Consider the following 17,727-nt stretch of genomic DNA (forward strand, 5'->3'; position numbering starts at 1 on the left):
GGCAGCTTTCTGGTTTTGTAGCTGTCTTGGCATCCTTTGTTTTCCCTTGGGAACTTTTTAGCTACTTCTGGTTTTCTGAGTTCATCTTTTCTGAAAGGCATTTTGGTTGTGGCTCACCACTGGATTGAGTAGCTGAAGGAGTTGCACCCGGGTGCTCTTTTGGTTTCTTCTCCAGTCTTGATGTGTTGCCTGTCTTCCTTGGCGATCATGCTAAGTGCAGTGTTTCTGCTTTAGTGGTGCTATCACTGGTTTCTATTCTCAAGTCCTGCCTTGTGGCTTTGGTTTGATTTTGTTTATTTCTTAAGTTTCATAACTTTGGTTCAGCCACATTATTGTCCTGCTTAGTTAAGTTGGCAGGTACAGAGTTACACCTGGCTTCTCTGTCCCAAGGCCTTCACCACCCAAGACAATACACAGTCAAAACAGTAATAATAGTATTGATAACACACTCATTTACCTACTATTTAATACCTAGAGTGTGGTTTGGAAAACATGATTTGTATGGTTAGCCTATTAGCTAGAGCTAACAGAAATGATCAAAGATAAGTATTTGTAGTGATTTTTATCAGCTTTGAAAACTTTTTAGTAATGTAATTTCCAAATTTTTTGTAATGTAATTACCAAATGACCCCTCAGGATTATGTAATTAAAGCTTAGAATGTCGGCTTTTATATATATAATTTTAGCTTTTTTTATTTGTTACCTTAAAAAAACAAAAAGTACATTCTGATCAATAAAAATATTTTTATTTTATAATATTACTGATTTGTATTAGGGATGTCTCGATCACGTTTTTTTTGTTCCTGATCCCGATCATTAATTTTGATCCCGATCCGATATCGAGTCTTAAACCGATACTTGTATTTTCTAGATATTGTCTAGATATGAACTAGATAATACTGTTCACACAGTGCACACTTCAAGTACATTACAGTTATTCAAATTAATCCAATGTATATGTTTAACAACTGAATAGCTCTGCAGTGCTGTAGGAAAATAATTGCCTGCATCCAAGCTATTGCTTAATGTTCTTTTATTTTTACAAAATAAAAGTAAACAAACTTAGTGCAGCATTGTAGTAGTAAAACTAGAACACTCAAAATAAAGTGAAGGTTCTTTTTGAGGAAAATCAGCATCTCTGCCTTGTTAGCGGACAGCCGGTTCCTCTTTTCATCATGTAATAATAAACTCGCTGTATTCGGCTGAGTGTTTATTTTTTAGGTGCCGTATCAAATTGGTAGTAATTGTAGATCGTTTGGTTAAATGATATCTGGTTTGTTTCTTATGAGCCATACTTGTATGCTTGTTGTAACTGTAACAAACTTTTCTGTGGTTGTATTGTGACAATGGTTTGATGGACGTTTCTACGCGAAGTGAGTGTGTTTTGACCCTTTGGGGCTTCCATAGCGCATGGAATAACGCGATGACTCTAGCTGTCTGCTATTCGGTACCATAACAGAAGAAGTTAATAAAGTTTTATGCTCCCGACAATTTGTGAATATACCGTGTATTCATTTCTTTATTAAGCAAGTGCATCACTACGACGCTCGGTTATATAACTAAGCCAATCAGAGTGCTTGATACTGAGATGTCGTTCAGTCTTGTAACACGTAAACTCGTAAAAGCTGTATGTTATGGTCCTGAAGTTTTCATACTCGGATTAAAAGTTATTGTTTTGTAAACCGGTGTGATCCTTGACTCACACACCATATAAATAGTAAAATTCTACAGTAATGAACGCAGCTCTGCTCCTACCGCCTCGTGAAAAGCTCGCATTGCAGACATTACACTTCGCTATTGGACTTGTTTCACTTTCCAATTTAAAGTATTTCCACACAGCGGGCATGCTGACGTAAAACAAAGGATCGGGCTTAGGATCGGCCTTAGTAAAGCCGATACCAAACAGTTAAAAAATGCCTTGATCGGCCCCGATTCCGATCTTTGAGATCTAATTTGTATCAATATTTGTATACTGGCCATTTGCTTCAAATAAATGAGCATCAAAAATCCAAAAGACATATAATTACAGCTGGTACAGCAGGCGAAACTTAAAGTGTCATAAAGTTAGCAATAACATATCCCACCCATTTAGAGTGACTATATGATTGGTCAATTTTACTGTCAGTTTTATTGCTTGGTCCTCTGAAAATCTATGGTTACAGCACAATGTTCTTTCTGCCAACAACACAGCACGAAAATGGGCTTCTTTAATTGAATATTTTATTTTCCAACACAAAGTGAATGGCAAGTACAAAGTATCTTGGTTTGAAACGTCATTTTGTTATTGCCTTCTTGCTAAGCTGTCACGGTCAAGGTGTATGTAAAGTTTCAACAATTGCCCAACTTCATTCTTCATAAATAGTGGTGCAAAGCTAGGATGTGAACTATCCAAGACCAGCATTACACTACTGGTACTCAAGGGATGTATTAGAGGATGTATTGGAAAGTCTAAAAAGGGTCTGTATACTGTCTGTGTTCGGTTCACATCTATGTATGTACTGTTTACCTCTAAAAAGTGATGGCATTTAGAAGAAATATTAGTTAATGTAGGTGCTACATTGCTCCTCTGTCTCATGTTTGATGCCTGCCTCCAGTTACCTTCCAAAAATATACTAGTGGGTGGGTTTGCTAAAGGAATCTTTACTCTGGTTTATTTCACTATTAAATGAAACTGGATGTATTGTATGATCAACCCATTTAAATGTCCATTTTCTAAATCCTCTCCTAGTTGCTTGTCAGTCATCAAAAGAAGAGAATTCTTTGTGAGCATTTTAACACTTACCATGTCTAATGTAGTGGAAGGTTGTTAGAATTGGTACATCTTTTGAATTATAAGATTAAGATTGAGATGTGAAAGTTGCAGTGACAGGCTCATGACAAGCTTGTTGCTTGGAAACAGTGATTGAATTTACAGTAAAGCCTTATGGCCATGAACCCCAAACTTCCTCTTTTTTAGAAACTCCCCAACTCCTTGACAGACATCTTGTTAAATCTTATTTAGGAGTGTCTGAAAACAAATGCTTCACATATCCCTTTCTCTCCCTTTTTCTTTGTATTAGGATGCATACAGCAAATACTGAAAATATGTGATATACACAAAAAAAAAAAAAAAAAAAAAAAAAAATTTATAATTACTGTGACCTCCCTTGGCCTCCCTTTTTCCAATACTTTTCTCTATAATATCCAAGTCTGGACTCTGTGGAGGCCAGTCCATGACTGGCAGTGATTTATCAGCTGTTCTTCTTTCCAAATATGATTTATCTGCATTAGCAGTGTGCTTGGGATTGGTATTATGCTGACAAATAAAATTATTTCCCAACAGGCGTTTTCTAGACGGAACGCAGGATAAATTAAAATTTTGTATTTTTCAGCATTCATGTTCCCATCAATTTGAACAATATTGCCTCAACCACTGGCAGAAATGCAGCCCCAAACCAGGACAGACCTTTCACCATGTTTAACTGAGAGCTGTAAGCACTCATTCTCTTTCTTCTCTCTCATCTCAATTCTTTTTTTACATGTTGTTGACAACTGGACTCAAAAAATTCAAACTTAAATTCATCACTCCATAATACTCTGTTCCACTGATCTTCATTCCTGTCTTTGTGAGCTTTAGCATCTTAGCCTTTTTACCAGTCAGTTCCCCTTCTGTAAAAGGGATTTGTTGGCTGCTATGCTTCCAATAAGACCATTCCTGATCAAGCTTCTTATGACTGTAGAAGGACTAACTTCTCATCTGATTTTGAAACTTTTCCTCACCTTTCAGTCTGTAAAGCTTGTAAACCACTACTTGGGTATCCGGTTTATTTGCTGATTTCCCTTTAAGAGTGCCATTGCCGATGCAATATTATGATTTTTTTGTCTGTCAAATTCTGATCTTTGGCATTTTGAATGGAATGATGTGATTGAAAGTTTGTCTTATACATATTAGCAAACTTCCAATTAATAAAATGTATATAACATGTGTGGGCGGCATGGTGGCTCAGTGGATAGCATTGTAGCCTCACAGCAAGAAGGTCCTGGGTTTGATCCCCAGGTGGGACGGTCCGGTTCCTTTCTGTGTGGAGTTTGCATGTTCTCCCCGTGTCTGCGTGGGTTTCCTTCAGGAGCTCCGGTTTCTGTAGGATGTAGGGTGGCCACATTCATAGCCACAAAAAGGAGGACATTACACCCCAAAAGGAGGACGTCATACCAGGAACAGGGGGACATGATACTGCAACACACAGAATGAAACCATAACCCATATAACAGAGTTCTTGACCAATTTAAGCAAGAATTCTATAACAAATTACTGTTTTACTCACCATGTTGTGTCTACTTTTAATATTTAAGTCTGTTCCTCGCTGCCTCCAAAAGTTTACTAATTGACTCAGATATTCAACCACCCAATCACAGACTAGCATTTAGAGGGCGGAGCTTTTGCGATTGGCCAATGGTGGGCGAGCATTTGTTTCGACATGTACCTGAGCCAATTACAGATAATATTGATAAAAAATTTAACCAGTTCATTCCAAAAGGAGGATTTTTAAGTGTCCGTCCTAGCGTTGCATGGGCGGAGGACTGGCAGCTGAAAAACCGGACTGTCCGACCTAAAGCCGGATGGCTGGCCACCCTAGTCCAAAGACATGCAAGTGAGGTGAATTGGAGATACCAAATTGTCCATGACTGTGTTTGACATTAAACTTGTGAATTGATGAATCTTGTGTAACGAGTAACTACCTGTTTTGTCATGAATATAAGCAATGAGTGTAAAACATGATGTTAAAATGCAAATAAATAATAATAATAATAATACAATCTGCATAAAGCATGTCTTGCACAAACCTGGTGTCACAGCAGTCATTTTAACTGTAAATATTAGCACAAATACAGGTGTTGGCAATGACATTATTCAGGGTTCCATTCCATTTAGGTTTGAGAGCCAGGTTCTTGCTATTGCTCAAGTGTAAGGAAAGATCACACTAAATACTTGCCATTTTAGCCTGTCAAAGCTGTTTTAAACTGCATATGCATTTCCTGTTTTTTTCTGGTTGTATTTTAATAAAGAGACTGAAAAATAATTAGATTTTACTATTGCTAAATCTAACAATACTGTATCACCACGAGACATATGAAGATTATAATAAGTTTTTCAAAAGTTGCTCTGTCCGTGTGAATGGCTGATGATGTCTTTGATGTGGATTTTTGCAAGTTTTCGGTATAGCTTTAATTTGCTTTGACAAAGCTGGGCTTTTCATGGAACATGAGGCGTGAATGGCACCAGCACACTCCCAGTAGTTTCACTGAGCTTAAGCTTTGAAAGCTTTAATCCCTCACTTGCATCAAAGCGCCACTGTATGACTAAAGTGTGACAATGAGAGCAGTGCTTGCTGTCAGACTGCTATGTGTGTGACTTCTCTATCAAATTTTCAGTTGAGGGACTGGTTTTACAAACGTACTGTATCATTAAAGATAGAATTACAGGCTATTCAAGTGGTCAAAACACAAAAGCACAATAATACAATTGATGCATGTCTTGTACATTCCGTTCACTAGGGCTTTATTTATAGCTAGAATATAGTGTAGAATATCACTGCAGAATCCATCTTTTAAGAAAATGGTATATAAAGACATCCCTCTTTACACCATATGACCAAAAGTATGTAGACACTCATTCTAATTGTGTAGGCAGTTGTAGCCTAGTGGTTAAGGTACTGGACTAGTAATCCAAGGGTCACTGGTTCAAGCCCCATCACTGCCAGGTTGCCAGTGTTGGGCCCTTGAGCAAGGTCCTTAACCCCTAATTGCTTAGGTAAAATACTGTCACAGTACTGTAAGTCGCTTTGGATAAAGGTGTCTGCTAAATGCCGAAAATGTAAATGTAAATGTAATTATATGCCCATTGCTAAGATTTAGGCCCATTAGGATTTGGCTTGATGAGAGGTTTGAAGGCACAGTAAATACTTTTGGGATTAAATGGAACATAAATGGACATGGTTTAGTAACAGGTAAGTTCATGGTCAGGTATCCACATACTTCTGGCACTATAGTGTAGCATGGTAAAGATAGAGTTGTGAGAAAACATTAGTGACCCTTCAAAATAATCTAGATTTCAACATTAATCACTTGTAAAATGTGATATCCATAGAAGTATTAGTAACAGCTTGATCTTTGAACTGAATTGTTCACAGACCAGGCTAAATAAAGTACTTAAACAACATTCTTAAGCAGTTTGTGTTGCACTAGTGAAGATAATTTTTACACTGTTCTGGACAATCATGCCAAAGCAACTGAATTGCTAATTAACTTGACCATCACAAAGCACAGATTGTTTTATTGTAACTTTTTACTTGTATGGTTTGGGTGATAGTCTCCTTAAATTGTGTAACTTCTATTACGCTTCAATTGAAAGTCCCTACATTCTCCAGTATTTCTTTACAATTTTGAGCAACCCAGCACTAGAACTAATGCTTTCTTCACCATGCTTTACATTCATATGTGGGTTTTGTGTTTGTTTGCAAGCAGGAACATTTACAACCCCCATGTTATTAATTACAACACATTTCTTTTGTAGAGGTTGTTTTAACAGCGTGGACTGTGAATAATTAATGTGTTATTTATTATATATATTTGAGTCTTTATGTAGTTTAGGTAGAAGTATTTGGACTTGGGTGAAGATCATACCACAATTCATGCAGAATCTATGTCATTCTAAAGGATTTGCTACATGTAAACTATAGGAAGTGGTGTATAGCCATTAAGAATTAGGCTTACTAATGCTGATAAAACAGCAAAAATGCAACTGCACTAAATAAAATAACTTTGGGGTTTTAAATGATAGCAAAATGTCTGAAACAGAATCTGTGTGTCAGTCTCACTTTGTTCCACTGTAAATTGAATAATCATAGATGTCAAAACCCTTTCCTTAACTGGGTTGCCATTTAGGGTATTTTTGAAAGGCCACTATAAAAAGGAGACATACATGATGTGCCACTGTTCTGTTGCTGGGCTTTTTAAGCCTATCAATTACATTACTATAAAAACTCTCATTTTAACCAACAGAAATCTGCCAAAATCCAACTAAAGCGTCTGGATGCTTTTAAAGCTGTGGTTTAAGAAAATAAAACTGTGTCAAAAAGAGAGAGAGAAAGGCATGTAAGTGAGAAAATGAGTGTAAAATGGACAGACGGGCTTGGATGGCTTTTACAGATTGATTCAGAAAACCACACAGTGCCAGGTCCCTAGCCTTGTATAACAACCCTAAGATTGGCACGGATTGTGTTCTTTTGACTCATGCCAATATCATGAAGAATCTGGTGTTGTTTTTCTGTGAAAAGGTAAGATTAGGCCAAAAATCTTACCTTACACAAGCCAATCACACTAAACTCAGTGACCTCAGAATGTTAAGCTAAGTCTATAGGTCTGTGGCTTACAACCAGAGATGGTGAGTAAAGCTAACAAAATTACTCTGTTTTACACTCTGTATGATTTCTGTGATGACTTGTATATAATTGTGTCATCTGTTCATCATGTGGTGTCCCTTATAGAGTCATTCAACTTCCTGTTTGTCAGCTTAGGAAAGGTATTGACTGCCTCCTGCTTTCCTTACTGGTACAACTTAGACCAAACAAAAAAAAGCTTTTGTCATTATGCTCTGATGTAAAAGCCATTTCCTCCTTTCAACCTAGAGTGCAAAGTTGAAGCTACAGTAGTCATCGCTGAGTGTAAAGGGGAAAGGCAAGTGTTGGAGGGCTGAGAAGATGACACGAATTAACCCGTTTTGTAGGTGTCCAACTACCTCCCAAAAAGTGGTGATTTATGCCTGTTAAACCCCTTGTTGCACCAATCTGTTGCTGCCTAAATCCTGTCCATAAAGCCCTGAATACAGAGTGAGTGTCTGTATCTTCTACAACAGCGGGTCTAAACCATTTTTTAGACCCCCCATGTTAAAAAAATGTTTTTAGACTACCTTGACATGGGTTATAATGTTGTTTTTAAACAAAGGTTTAATAGATGTTTCTTTAGGCTTTTTACTGTATTGGTGATGTTTTGTTTGGAGGTCCTATCAGTTTATTTGACTTCACATAATGATTGAAAAGTATTTGAGGTGCACCTTTGCTCATGGGAAATTTGATAAATTCATAATGAAGGTATACAGTGTATCTTGGTATTTTCTGATTTTGGTTGATGTGGGCTTACTGCTAATGTTGCAAAGCCTGTGTAACTGGTGGTGGAAGCTTCCTCTACTGGGTCTATTTGTCCATTTTCAAACTCAACATAGGTAATTGGTAGTTTAAAATAGATTTTATTACACCACAAGAGGTCTACCACATTCTAATAACTTATTCATTTTGCTATTTTATCACAAGTGATTATTTATTCTCTTCTTAATAAAATGTAAGCCCTCTGGGCTAACTGAGCCCCCCTAGTGTCCTGCTACGGTAAAGAGACCCTGATTGTGGGCCGCACTACACTGCACTGCTGCCAATGCAGAGTTTGTGTTCTACATTGTGTATGTCATATTAAGTAGTACTACTAAATAAGGATGATATTTCAGTGATGAGGTGTCACCAAATGAGTGACCAAGTTATTGAAAAAAGGATTGAAAGGCATTTGCATATTTCTCCCTCTACAGCGCTTGGATCACTTTATTGCATAACAGGCAAGGGCACAAGCTGCAAACCCATGATCTGTGATCCCATTGTCTGCACTGCACCAAGAACCATTATTTAGCTTATTATTATTAATAGCTGATATCACCTCATGGGCAAGGAATTACTTTATTACTGTTGCACACCTAAGATGTGTTTGCAGGAAGAATGAGATAAAATAACATAGGGCAGGGCGGTATGACCAAAAATTTACACAGGCAGCTGCCTAAGTAGAGAGGATTCTAATAAGTCATCAACTTATAAGTTACAGTATTCGGACGCGCTACTTAAACAGCGTTAATAGTTTTCGCTTACTAAGCTAACACAGTTAGCCTTATGCCATTCAAACCAATGGGATGAGATGGCACAACGTACTAGCATGTCAACTAACATCTCCCTCCGTGTATCGAAAATGGTGAAATTGTCACTGACAAGTGACACTTGTACACATTTATACAAATTAAAAAATGATAATTTATTTACATTTGAAAAGTACTTGTTACTAGGGAGCATTTTAATGCATCTAAGAATTTGAACAGCCTTCTTCTCTGGAGCACATGTAGGATGACGTCAGATGCTGTCTACGTAGAGAGCTGGTTAACAAGTGAGCTGCACAACGCTCCATAGCGCTTTCAGTGGCGAACAATATTATATGATTTGCTGCCTATTGAAGCCTACAGCTGTTGTATTAACTATGCTTTGGTATGGCGGTATATGAAAAATCCATACCATACGAGGAATCAAAGATGGTACACCAAATGTACCGTCATACCGCCCAGCTCTACACACCTGAAACACTTCATCGCTTGGTCGCTTTATATGTGATAAATGCTTTAATGTTCCAACTTGTTTGGAATATGTTGCAGTCCTGAGATGCAGCAATGGATGTATATTAACAAATGAAATGAAGTTAACCAGACAAAACATTATATTTCTTGGGTTCATACTGTCTGCCATAAAATAAAAATAAAAATTGTAAGAAACACTTCAGTTTTTTTATTTGCATTTCCAAACTGTCTAAACTTTTTCTGATTTGGGGTTGTATCTCTATTAATAGTTCTTGACCTATATACTATATAATTTTACTAGGCGACAGCCAGTACCACCAGAAAATCCACTTTGGCCAATTTCCCGGCTGTTGCAAGGGGTAATGTGACACTTCAGTGTTGGCTGTCAGGGGAACACTCCTAGGCCAACAATAAAACACAAACCTCTGATGTAATGTCCACAGCTTTGCTGCAAATTCCACTCTGATGCACTCATCTGTCAGCCGTGCTTTTTCCATTAGTCTGCTATTGGGAGATGTTGAAATAGAGATGGGGCTAGAGAAGGGAGAATAAAAAGAATAAAGTGTAGAAGGGATGGCAGGAGTGTTTTGTGCAGCTTGAGAACAACAGATATTGCCGTTCAGATTGTTTGCACTAAAGCACTTGAGACAGTTTAGTAAAATCCACCACTCTCCCACATCACCTCCTATAAAGACAGAGCAGACAGAGAGCTGTCGCCGGGCTCAACCAGGCCATTGTTCAAATGTACTTTTCAGTTTCCTGCCATAAATTTTTAAGTTGTCCCATTAAATGTAAGATAATTGCACTGGATCTGCAGAACACCTGGAGCCACATGCTTTATTAAAAAGACACAGAGGCAGTGGAGTATTTAATAAAAGGACTTATATTAATTATGAACAAGGCACAGAGAACAAAATTAGGAAAAATTTCATGAAAAAATCCATTGTTGTCAAGGACAGTGAGTGGTCTGAGATATGGCAGGAGCACAAATCAGCCAGAGACTAGTGAATAGTAGAATAGTGCTTAAAAAATATTGATGCACTGGAACATGTTATGATTTTGGTACCATTACTGTTCTGTTTTACTACATTGTGTCATAATACTGCATTGTAATAATCTTTAATATAATAATATTTAATATTTCTGCAGATTAGAACCACTAAAGGGTAGAATATAAAAAAAAAGTAACTAATTATTCACACTGCCAGCTTTATACAATCATTCATCAGGTTGCACCATTTTACCATTTCACTCATTAAAAAACACACAGAGGAATTCACATAGGCACTCGGGTGGCACACCGGTGCTACCCCACTACCACTGAGATCTCAGATCTTACCAGTGCTATTAACCTAGTGGGGTGTCTAATAGGCAGAATTGGCTGTGCCTGTAGGAGTGAGGTCAACAGCATTCTTTATTGTTAACAGCAATGTGACCTCTGCTGGCTGGTTGAGGTGCCTGCATGTGTGGTAGATGATTCACATAGAGCATAGTGTGGCTCTCTGTCTGCGATACAGCTCTCTGTAATACTACCTCCCACAACAATACTGGTCAGGAGTTAAACAATTAATGAGTATCAGTTTTGATAGGAAGGCTATTTGGTGGAAACAACATAAATCTACAAGCACAGTATTTACTACATACATATTATTCATTAAACATATTATTATAATTATTGGGTGAGCAAAAGCATTTCACCACTAGATGTACTGTGTAAGTCTACTGTATGTATGTGACTTTGATTTGATTTAATTTATTGTTAGAGGGTTGGAAGATTTTAGCCTTAGGCAGGTGCACCTTACAGGGTGCTCGTTGGTTCCTATGGTTGCAGTGGAAAGGGGATGCAGGGTGATGACAGGGGCAAATCACTCCAGGGCTCTTCCTGCACTGTAATACCATTAGCTTATTAATGCCAGTTTGAATGATTAGACAAACTTTCCTCTATTACTTCACATAAAATGTTAATGAGTTTGAATAATTTTGTAGAAGGGAAGTAAGAGGAAAGCTCAGCACCCTGATAAATTTCATTTCAAATTTTGTTATGAAATGGTTTTAATTTCATTTAGTCCATTAACTATGTTTACTTTTATTTATTTTAGCTTTTTTATATGTATGAACTATTATATTTTACAAGTGTTAACACTTGTAGCTTTTTTTACTAAATACCAAACTCCCACTTTCAGTATAAAGCTTTTGTTTGTATTGCACATGAACCTTTAACATTAAAGTTCAACACAACAACTACAAATTTATCATGAACATTTTGTATGCTATGCAGTAGAATTTGTACTGACGATAGTATGATAAAAAAAATCTGTAAACAGTGGTTTCTTGTTGGCTGGTTTTAGGTACTCTGGTTTTCTCCCACCTCCTGAACACATGTAGTTAAGTGAATTGACTTTTCTATTCACACCTAGGAGTTAATGAGAATGATTGATTGCCTGGCACTCTTCCATGGGGTTTTAACACCTTGTGCCCAGTGTTCCAAAGATCCAGACTTAAAGTGGATGCTGAGGATGAATGAATAAATTCATGAATAAATACAATTCTTGCTGCTGAGCAGATTATTAGTTAAATGTTTTATAGCAGTGTCATCTGTTGTTAATATATTCAATTGTATTGATAAGATCTCAGGCAACTTAATTACATTTTACTGCAGTGCTAAATACACACACCACGTGTGTATTCCTAAATAGCTGTTAATGATGTTGATCATTACAAATGCTAGCAATGATAAAGCTATTGTACATGACCTAACTGCTCTGTTTTAGTCTGTTCAACATAGCTGCAGTGAGAGTTTATCTTCCAGGCTTAATAACCCTGCTTCCTGTGTTTACTCTGAGTAAACGCCATTACTAATTGTGATGCAACCCCACAAAAATGTCTTGTTTTTCTGGGTTCGCTGAGCCAGCATTAGTGCAAAAACATGCAAGTAAAATCATGCTTGAAATTTCTCCAGGGTTCTAGCTTACTGAAAGATGGTTAGTGTCTGAAAGTTCATTTCACAGCAGACAGACCACAAAGAGTTGACATACACATGTTCAGTCCTGTAAAGGCTAATGCAAAGCAAGAGCTAGGGATGTGGTAATGGAATACAGAAAGTACAAGCTTATGTGTGTTTTGCCATTTTTCTCTGTCTTTGGGTGTCTTACTAGGAATTGATCTTTTTTGGATTGAAATGAGCTGTTTCTTGCGTAATTTGCGGTTGTGAAATTCAAAATTTATTCGTGTAGCATTTAAGTGTCTCACGTTTACTGGTTAATTTTTGCTATGAGGTGGTCCTAGCAATCCTGCGGCAATTCAACTAGCAATCGATTAGTCAAAATGTCCAACATGTCGAAGTCCAAAGCAGCTAAAATCACTACTTGGGTAACTAAGTTTGGAAAATTCTGTGGATGCAGAGAGGGGAGCATTAAAACTGACATGACATTTTGTAACATGAATCCTCACTGGATGTTCTAGTTTACATTCTACATTACTACAATTTAGTAGTGCCCCATTCATAGGCGACCTTGTTGTCTGCTGCTGCGTTTACATGCGACCTATTAATCCATTTATATTCAGACTGATAGATCATCCAAAATAGAAAATTCAGATGTATATACCTTAAACTGTATGAGTCAAAAAATTATGACTGATTTATATGAAACTTTTATCCAACTGTACCAGGTGGGTACTATTTTAATAATCCATTAAGCAAAAAAGAAAAAAAGTATTCATGTTATTACTTTTTAAAGATTTATTAAATGTGGAGAGGGTACATTAAGGACCTGAGTGATGCAGAACATGAACTTTTCTCCTTGTCATCTGTGACATTTGGAGGATGTTTTTTTTCTGTGATTAACATTATTAAAGACTCATTTAAATAAAATAAAAAAACAGTTTAATAAACATTCAGCTAACATTCTAATGTAGCTGCTCATATGGGGTACAATATGCATGTAGTTTCAAATTGTTCAAATTGACAAAAATCTTTTTTTTGCATGTAAACATATCCAGTATGGTTATCACAGCTGCTTAATTCCTAGATGCATGGTGGTAATTGTTTGGGCACAAGCCTTTGAGTAGTCCCAGGACTCAGGACTCACTTTAATAATTATTTTGTAATGTTGTGGATTGGGCATAATTATTCACCAGCTTTTTGCAGTTAAAAATAAAAATTGCAAATTAAGATTAGATTAAAAGCAAACCCTATTAGGTCCTATTGTGGGTGGTGAGATTTGTGCAATTTGTCAGGTGCTGTCAGCTTCAAAAAAGGGTTAAAGGGTAAGATGAATTTGGACCACAAAATAAAGGGAAATGATAGGATGAAATGATTGTGAATGCCCAGGTATAGATGTCTTGCACAACCAATGTATTTTTTGTTCATTTTAAACCCTGCAATGGATTTATGCCTCATGCCCAGTGTTTTGGTGGAACCTGACCAGGATAAAGCAGCTGATAAAAATTACATGAAAATCTGTTTCTTTTTTGTGGCTTCTTTGTAACAGTATTGTTCTACTCTGGTTTAGTCTCTTGCAAATGGGTTCAGATATTATGACCTTGCAGGTGCAGGGCTTTACATTGTTACATCTTGCTTGCATGTTTCTACCACAATAAAGCTATAACATTTAGAAAATGACACAGGTCTAATGTATCTAGAAGAACATACCTAACCACAGTGGCTAACATAGAAATCACAAAAGACTTCAAGCTCTCTATGCAGCAGTGATATATATGTGGTCTATTAATAATATTTAATAATGGCTGTTACACTATTTGCAGTGCACTATACACCAAACATAAAGTAATTTTTGGTTAATCAGTACTTTTTTAAACCCTTATCTAAAAACATGCTTTTTTAATTTTATTTTGTGAGGTTAAAGAGCAAGACAATAACATACAGAATTATTAAACATTTTCAAACTCTTTCTATCCTAATTCCTTTTCTATCTCCACAGTGGTCTGTGTAGCATCAGTGCCCTGGCTAAAGGATACCTCTCAACACGCCTCAGGCTCCAGTTCTCCTACTTGACCCGTTTGCCAAGGAATACACCAAAAAGTGAGTTAATGGGTGAGTTCATGCACACACAGCTGAAAATGAGTCAAACCTGGCCAAGTCACATAGTAATCTACATTATTATGTAAAATGCAGTACATTATAAAACATGTTTTAATTATTTTGATGGTCTTTAAACCAGAGGGTAGAAAAATTCCAGCACAGCACTTGTAGAAGCAATTTAGAAATAATGGTGAGTCACATTTATTGAGAAGTCATGTGACTACACTTAAGTTTAGATTGAGGAACTGCTTTTAGTGTTAGAAAATTTTGTGAAATTAAACTGTTAAAACTTAAAATTAGTCAGAATGTGCATAACAAATAAACCATTCACTTAAAACTCAGGTTGTTTTAAAAGCCTCAACATAATACATACATATACATCTTTTCATTTTCCTTGTTTCTATCAATTTAGTAGTTTTCAGTTACCCATTATAATTCCTTTACCATTTGCCACATCCATTCTAGGCCCCAGACTAGCACACCCGTCATCCATGTGACGCCACTGTTTTTTACAAGAGAGTGCTGGCTTATTTCTTATTTTATTGTCATTAATCTGACAGTGCATTGTAAAATCTTTTGTGGCACATCTGTCTGCAGACAATTTGCGATTCTTTAAACATTTCAACTGCAGATTGTCAAACGAGTTGTACTAACAAGGACGTTTAAGGTGTTTGCTATAGCTCTCTTTTTTTCTGTGTGTATTGTTTAATAATTTTGCCAACAAAACTAGAAAGCTTCTTCTCCTTAACCTTAACCATAATTCTTACTCATTCCACGAAGCAGCCAACCAATATCTTTTGTTGGTGTGAAGTTACACACTATTGTAAAAAGATTTCAATCTAAAGTAATCTCTGTGGTGAGTTCCGTGTAGAGCGAGGCTGGAAAGCACGTTGATTGTGTGTAACCTTTGAGTACTCACATTGCATAAGAAACTACTGGGATACGTCATGCCACTGGGATAGATATAATGTGGGCTAGGAAGTACTTTGGAAAATATTGACACCTAATACAGTTCATCACTGCTTTTAGAAATACAACATGAAACTCAAAGACAAAAAGGACCATCCGTACATTGACCAGAAAAAGGTGCAAAAGCCAGAAATCTGGTGCATCAGTGCCCATGGCATGGGTGACCTGCATTTGTGTAAAGGTGACATCTTTACTCAGTAAATCAATAGTTATTTTGACAAAACAATGTCAGTTCTTATTCTGCAACCATATCAACAGCATGGCTTTATGGGCACATATGTGTGCTTGACTTGTCTGCCTGCAGTTCAGATCTGTGTCTTGAGAATGTATGACCAATCATGAACAAGAGAATCCTCAGTTTACGAATTATTAAAGAGTATTTAATAGGAGGTTTTGTAAGTTATGTACATAACAATATAGGCTATGTAAAACAGTTGTAAACATGCCTCTTTCATAAGCTTTTTAGATTGTCTTGCAGGCATCAAATTTTAAATTGCTTAATATTTACAAAATACAATTAAGTCTGTAAGTGACAATATTTTGTCAAAAAAGATTCAAGACAATTACCAAATCAGAGATTCATTTTCCTAAATGTCCCATATTTTGTAGAAATTGCATTTGTGTAGTATATGTGTGAGATAAATCATAAAAATCTGACCCAGTGCCTTGGCAATATAAAGTGTTATTTAGGGGCTGCAGTGAGGTCTTATTTTGCAGCAGCAACTGCCAGACTGTTTGCACACAGATTTAAAGCTGTTAACCTTCCACAGTGTTTGGAGCTGTTTATTTGGTTTACTCCATTATAGTTCCATTTTTGGGATCTTGGACCCCAGATGCTCTCTCGTTTGTTTTGCACTTTTCCAGTGGAAATCCTTGGAAATCAATATTTATTTTCTTTCTAATTAAAATTTAGATTCCACTGAAAGTGGAATCAGCATGTGTTAATCCACAGGCTATGAAGTCGTTAAAGGCATACAGATCCTACACCCCTCAGGCTGTATGTTTAAAAAGTTTACAACTGGCTACAGATTTATTGCTTATATGTTGTTAGGCATACTGTAGTTGTAGAGTTTTAAGAGAGGGATCCAAAGAGACAGTCAGACACCCAGTTCCTTCACAGCTGCTTCCTGACATTTCTGCAAAATGTGGTGGAAAATTTAATGAAGGCTAGCTGGTTTCAATGGTTTCAAGCTTAGCCAGTGGAAAATATAAAAGTCTTTCCATAGACAATTAAGAACAACTTTAAAACCAAACCCCTCCTTTGTTTCTAAAGCAATTCTTTGTGCTTAAGACAGACTAAATGGAAACATGTACAATTAACAGCTTCAGCTGCTTGACTGTCCTACGAGTTATATGTTTCCAAAGAATGATTTTTCCTTTCTCCACAGTGATTTTCACCATCATATCAGTCCAACAATACACAGCTTTTTTTTAGCCAAACTCCCTGGGTATCACTGTTGCCCCACAGCGAGAAGGTCCTGGGTTTAATTCCCAGGTGAAGCAGTCCCGGTCCTACATGTTCTCCCCATGTCTGCATGGGTGTCTTCCAGGTTTTCTTCCACAGTCCAAATACATAAAAGTTAGGTGAACTGGAGATACTAAATTGCCTGTGATGGTGTTTGACGTTGAACTTGAACTGTGGAACCTAATCACATGTCCTGTCATGAATGTAATCAAAGTGTAAATAAATCAATCAATCAAGAAATACAATAGGACATATGAATACTAGAATTGTGAGCATCAAGGGACAGTGGTAGCCAGAATCCCAGCTCTGCCATGCAGCTACTGTTGGGTCCTTAAGCAAGGCCCTTAACCCTCTCGACTCCAGGGGCCAATATACAGTGTATCACAAAAGTGAGTACACCCCTCACATTTCTGCAAATATTTCATTATATCTTTTCATGGGACAACACTATAGAAATAAAACTTGGATATAACTTAGAGTAGTCAGTGTACAACTTGTATAGCAGTGTAGATTTACTGTCTTCTGAAAATAACTCAACACACAGCCATTAATGTCTAAATAGCTGGCAACATAAGTGAGTACACCCCACAGTGAACATGTCCAAATTGTGCCCAAAGTGTCAATATTTTGTGTGACCACCATTATTATCCAGCACTGCCTTAACCCTCCTGGGCATGGAATTCACCAGAGCTGCACAGGTTGCTACTGGAATCCTCTTCCACTCCTCCATGATGACATCACGGAGCTGGTGGATGTTAGACACCTTGAACTCCTCCACCTTCCACTTGAGGATGCGCCACAGGTGCTCAATTGGGTTTAGTCCATCACCTTTAC

At 37.1% G+C, this 17,727-nt stretch overlaps 1 protein-coding gene across 4 annotated transcripts in view; it reads left to right on the forward strand.

Annotated features, from left to right (window-relative positions):
• The window catches only part of hivep2a (HIVEP zinc finger 2a), a 105,229-nt gene that overhangs the window by 68,538 nt on the left and 18,964 nt on the right, over positions 1-17,727 (forward strand). For 2 of the 4 annotated variants that reach the window (XM_063002002.1, XM_063002004.1), the window contains one exon: positions 14,359-14,459. The exons of 1 other annotated variant lie outside the window; for it this stretch is intronic. The gene's annotated coding sequence lies outside the window, so the exon portion shown is untranslated. Of the gene's footprint in view, positions 1-14,358; positions 14,472-17,727 lie in introns of all 4 variants that reach the window. One more of the 4 variants, XM_063002003.1, reaches the window with a different exon arrangement.

This window comes from Trichomycterus rosablanca, chromosome 9 (assembly GCF_030014385.1).
Source record: "Trichomycterus rosablanca isolate fTriRos1 chromosome 9, fTriRos1.hap1, whole genome shotgun sequence".
NCBI lineage: Eukaryota > Metazoa > Chordata > Actinopteri > Siluriformes > Trichomycteridae > Trichomycterus > Trichomycterus rosablanca.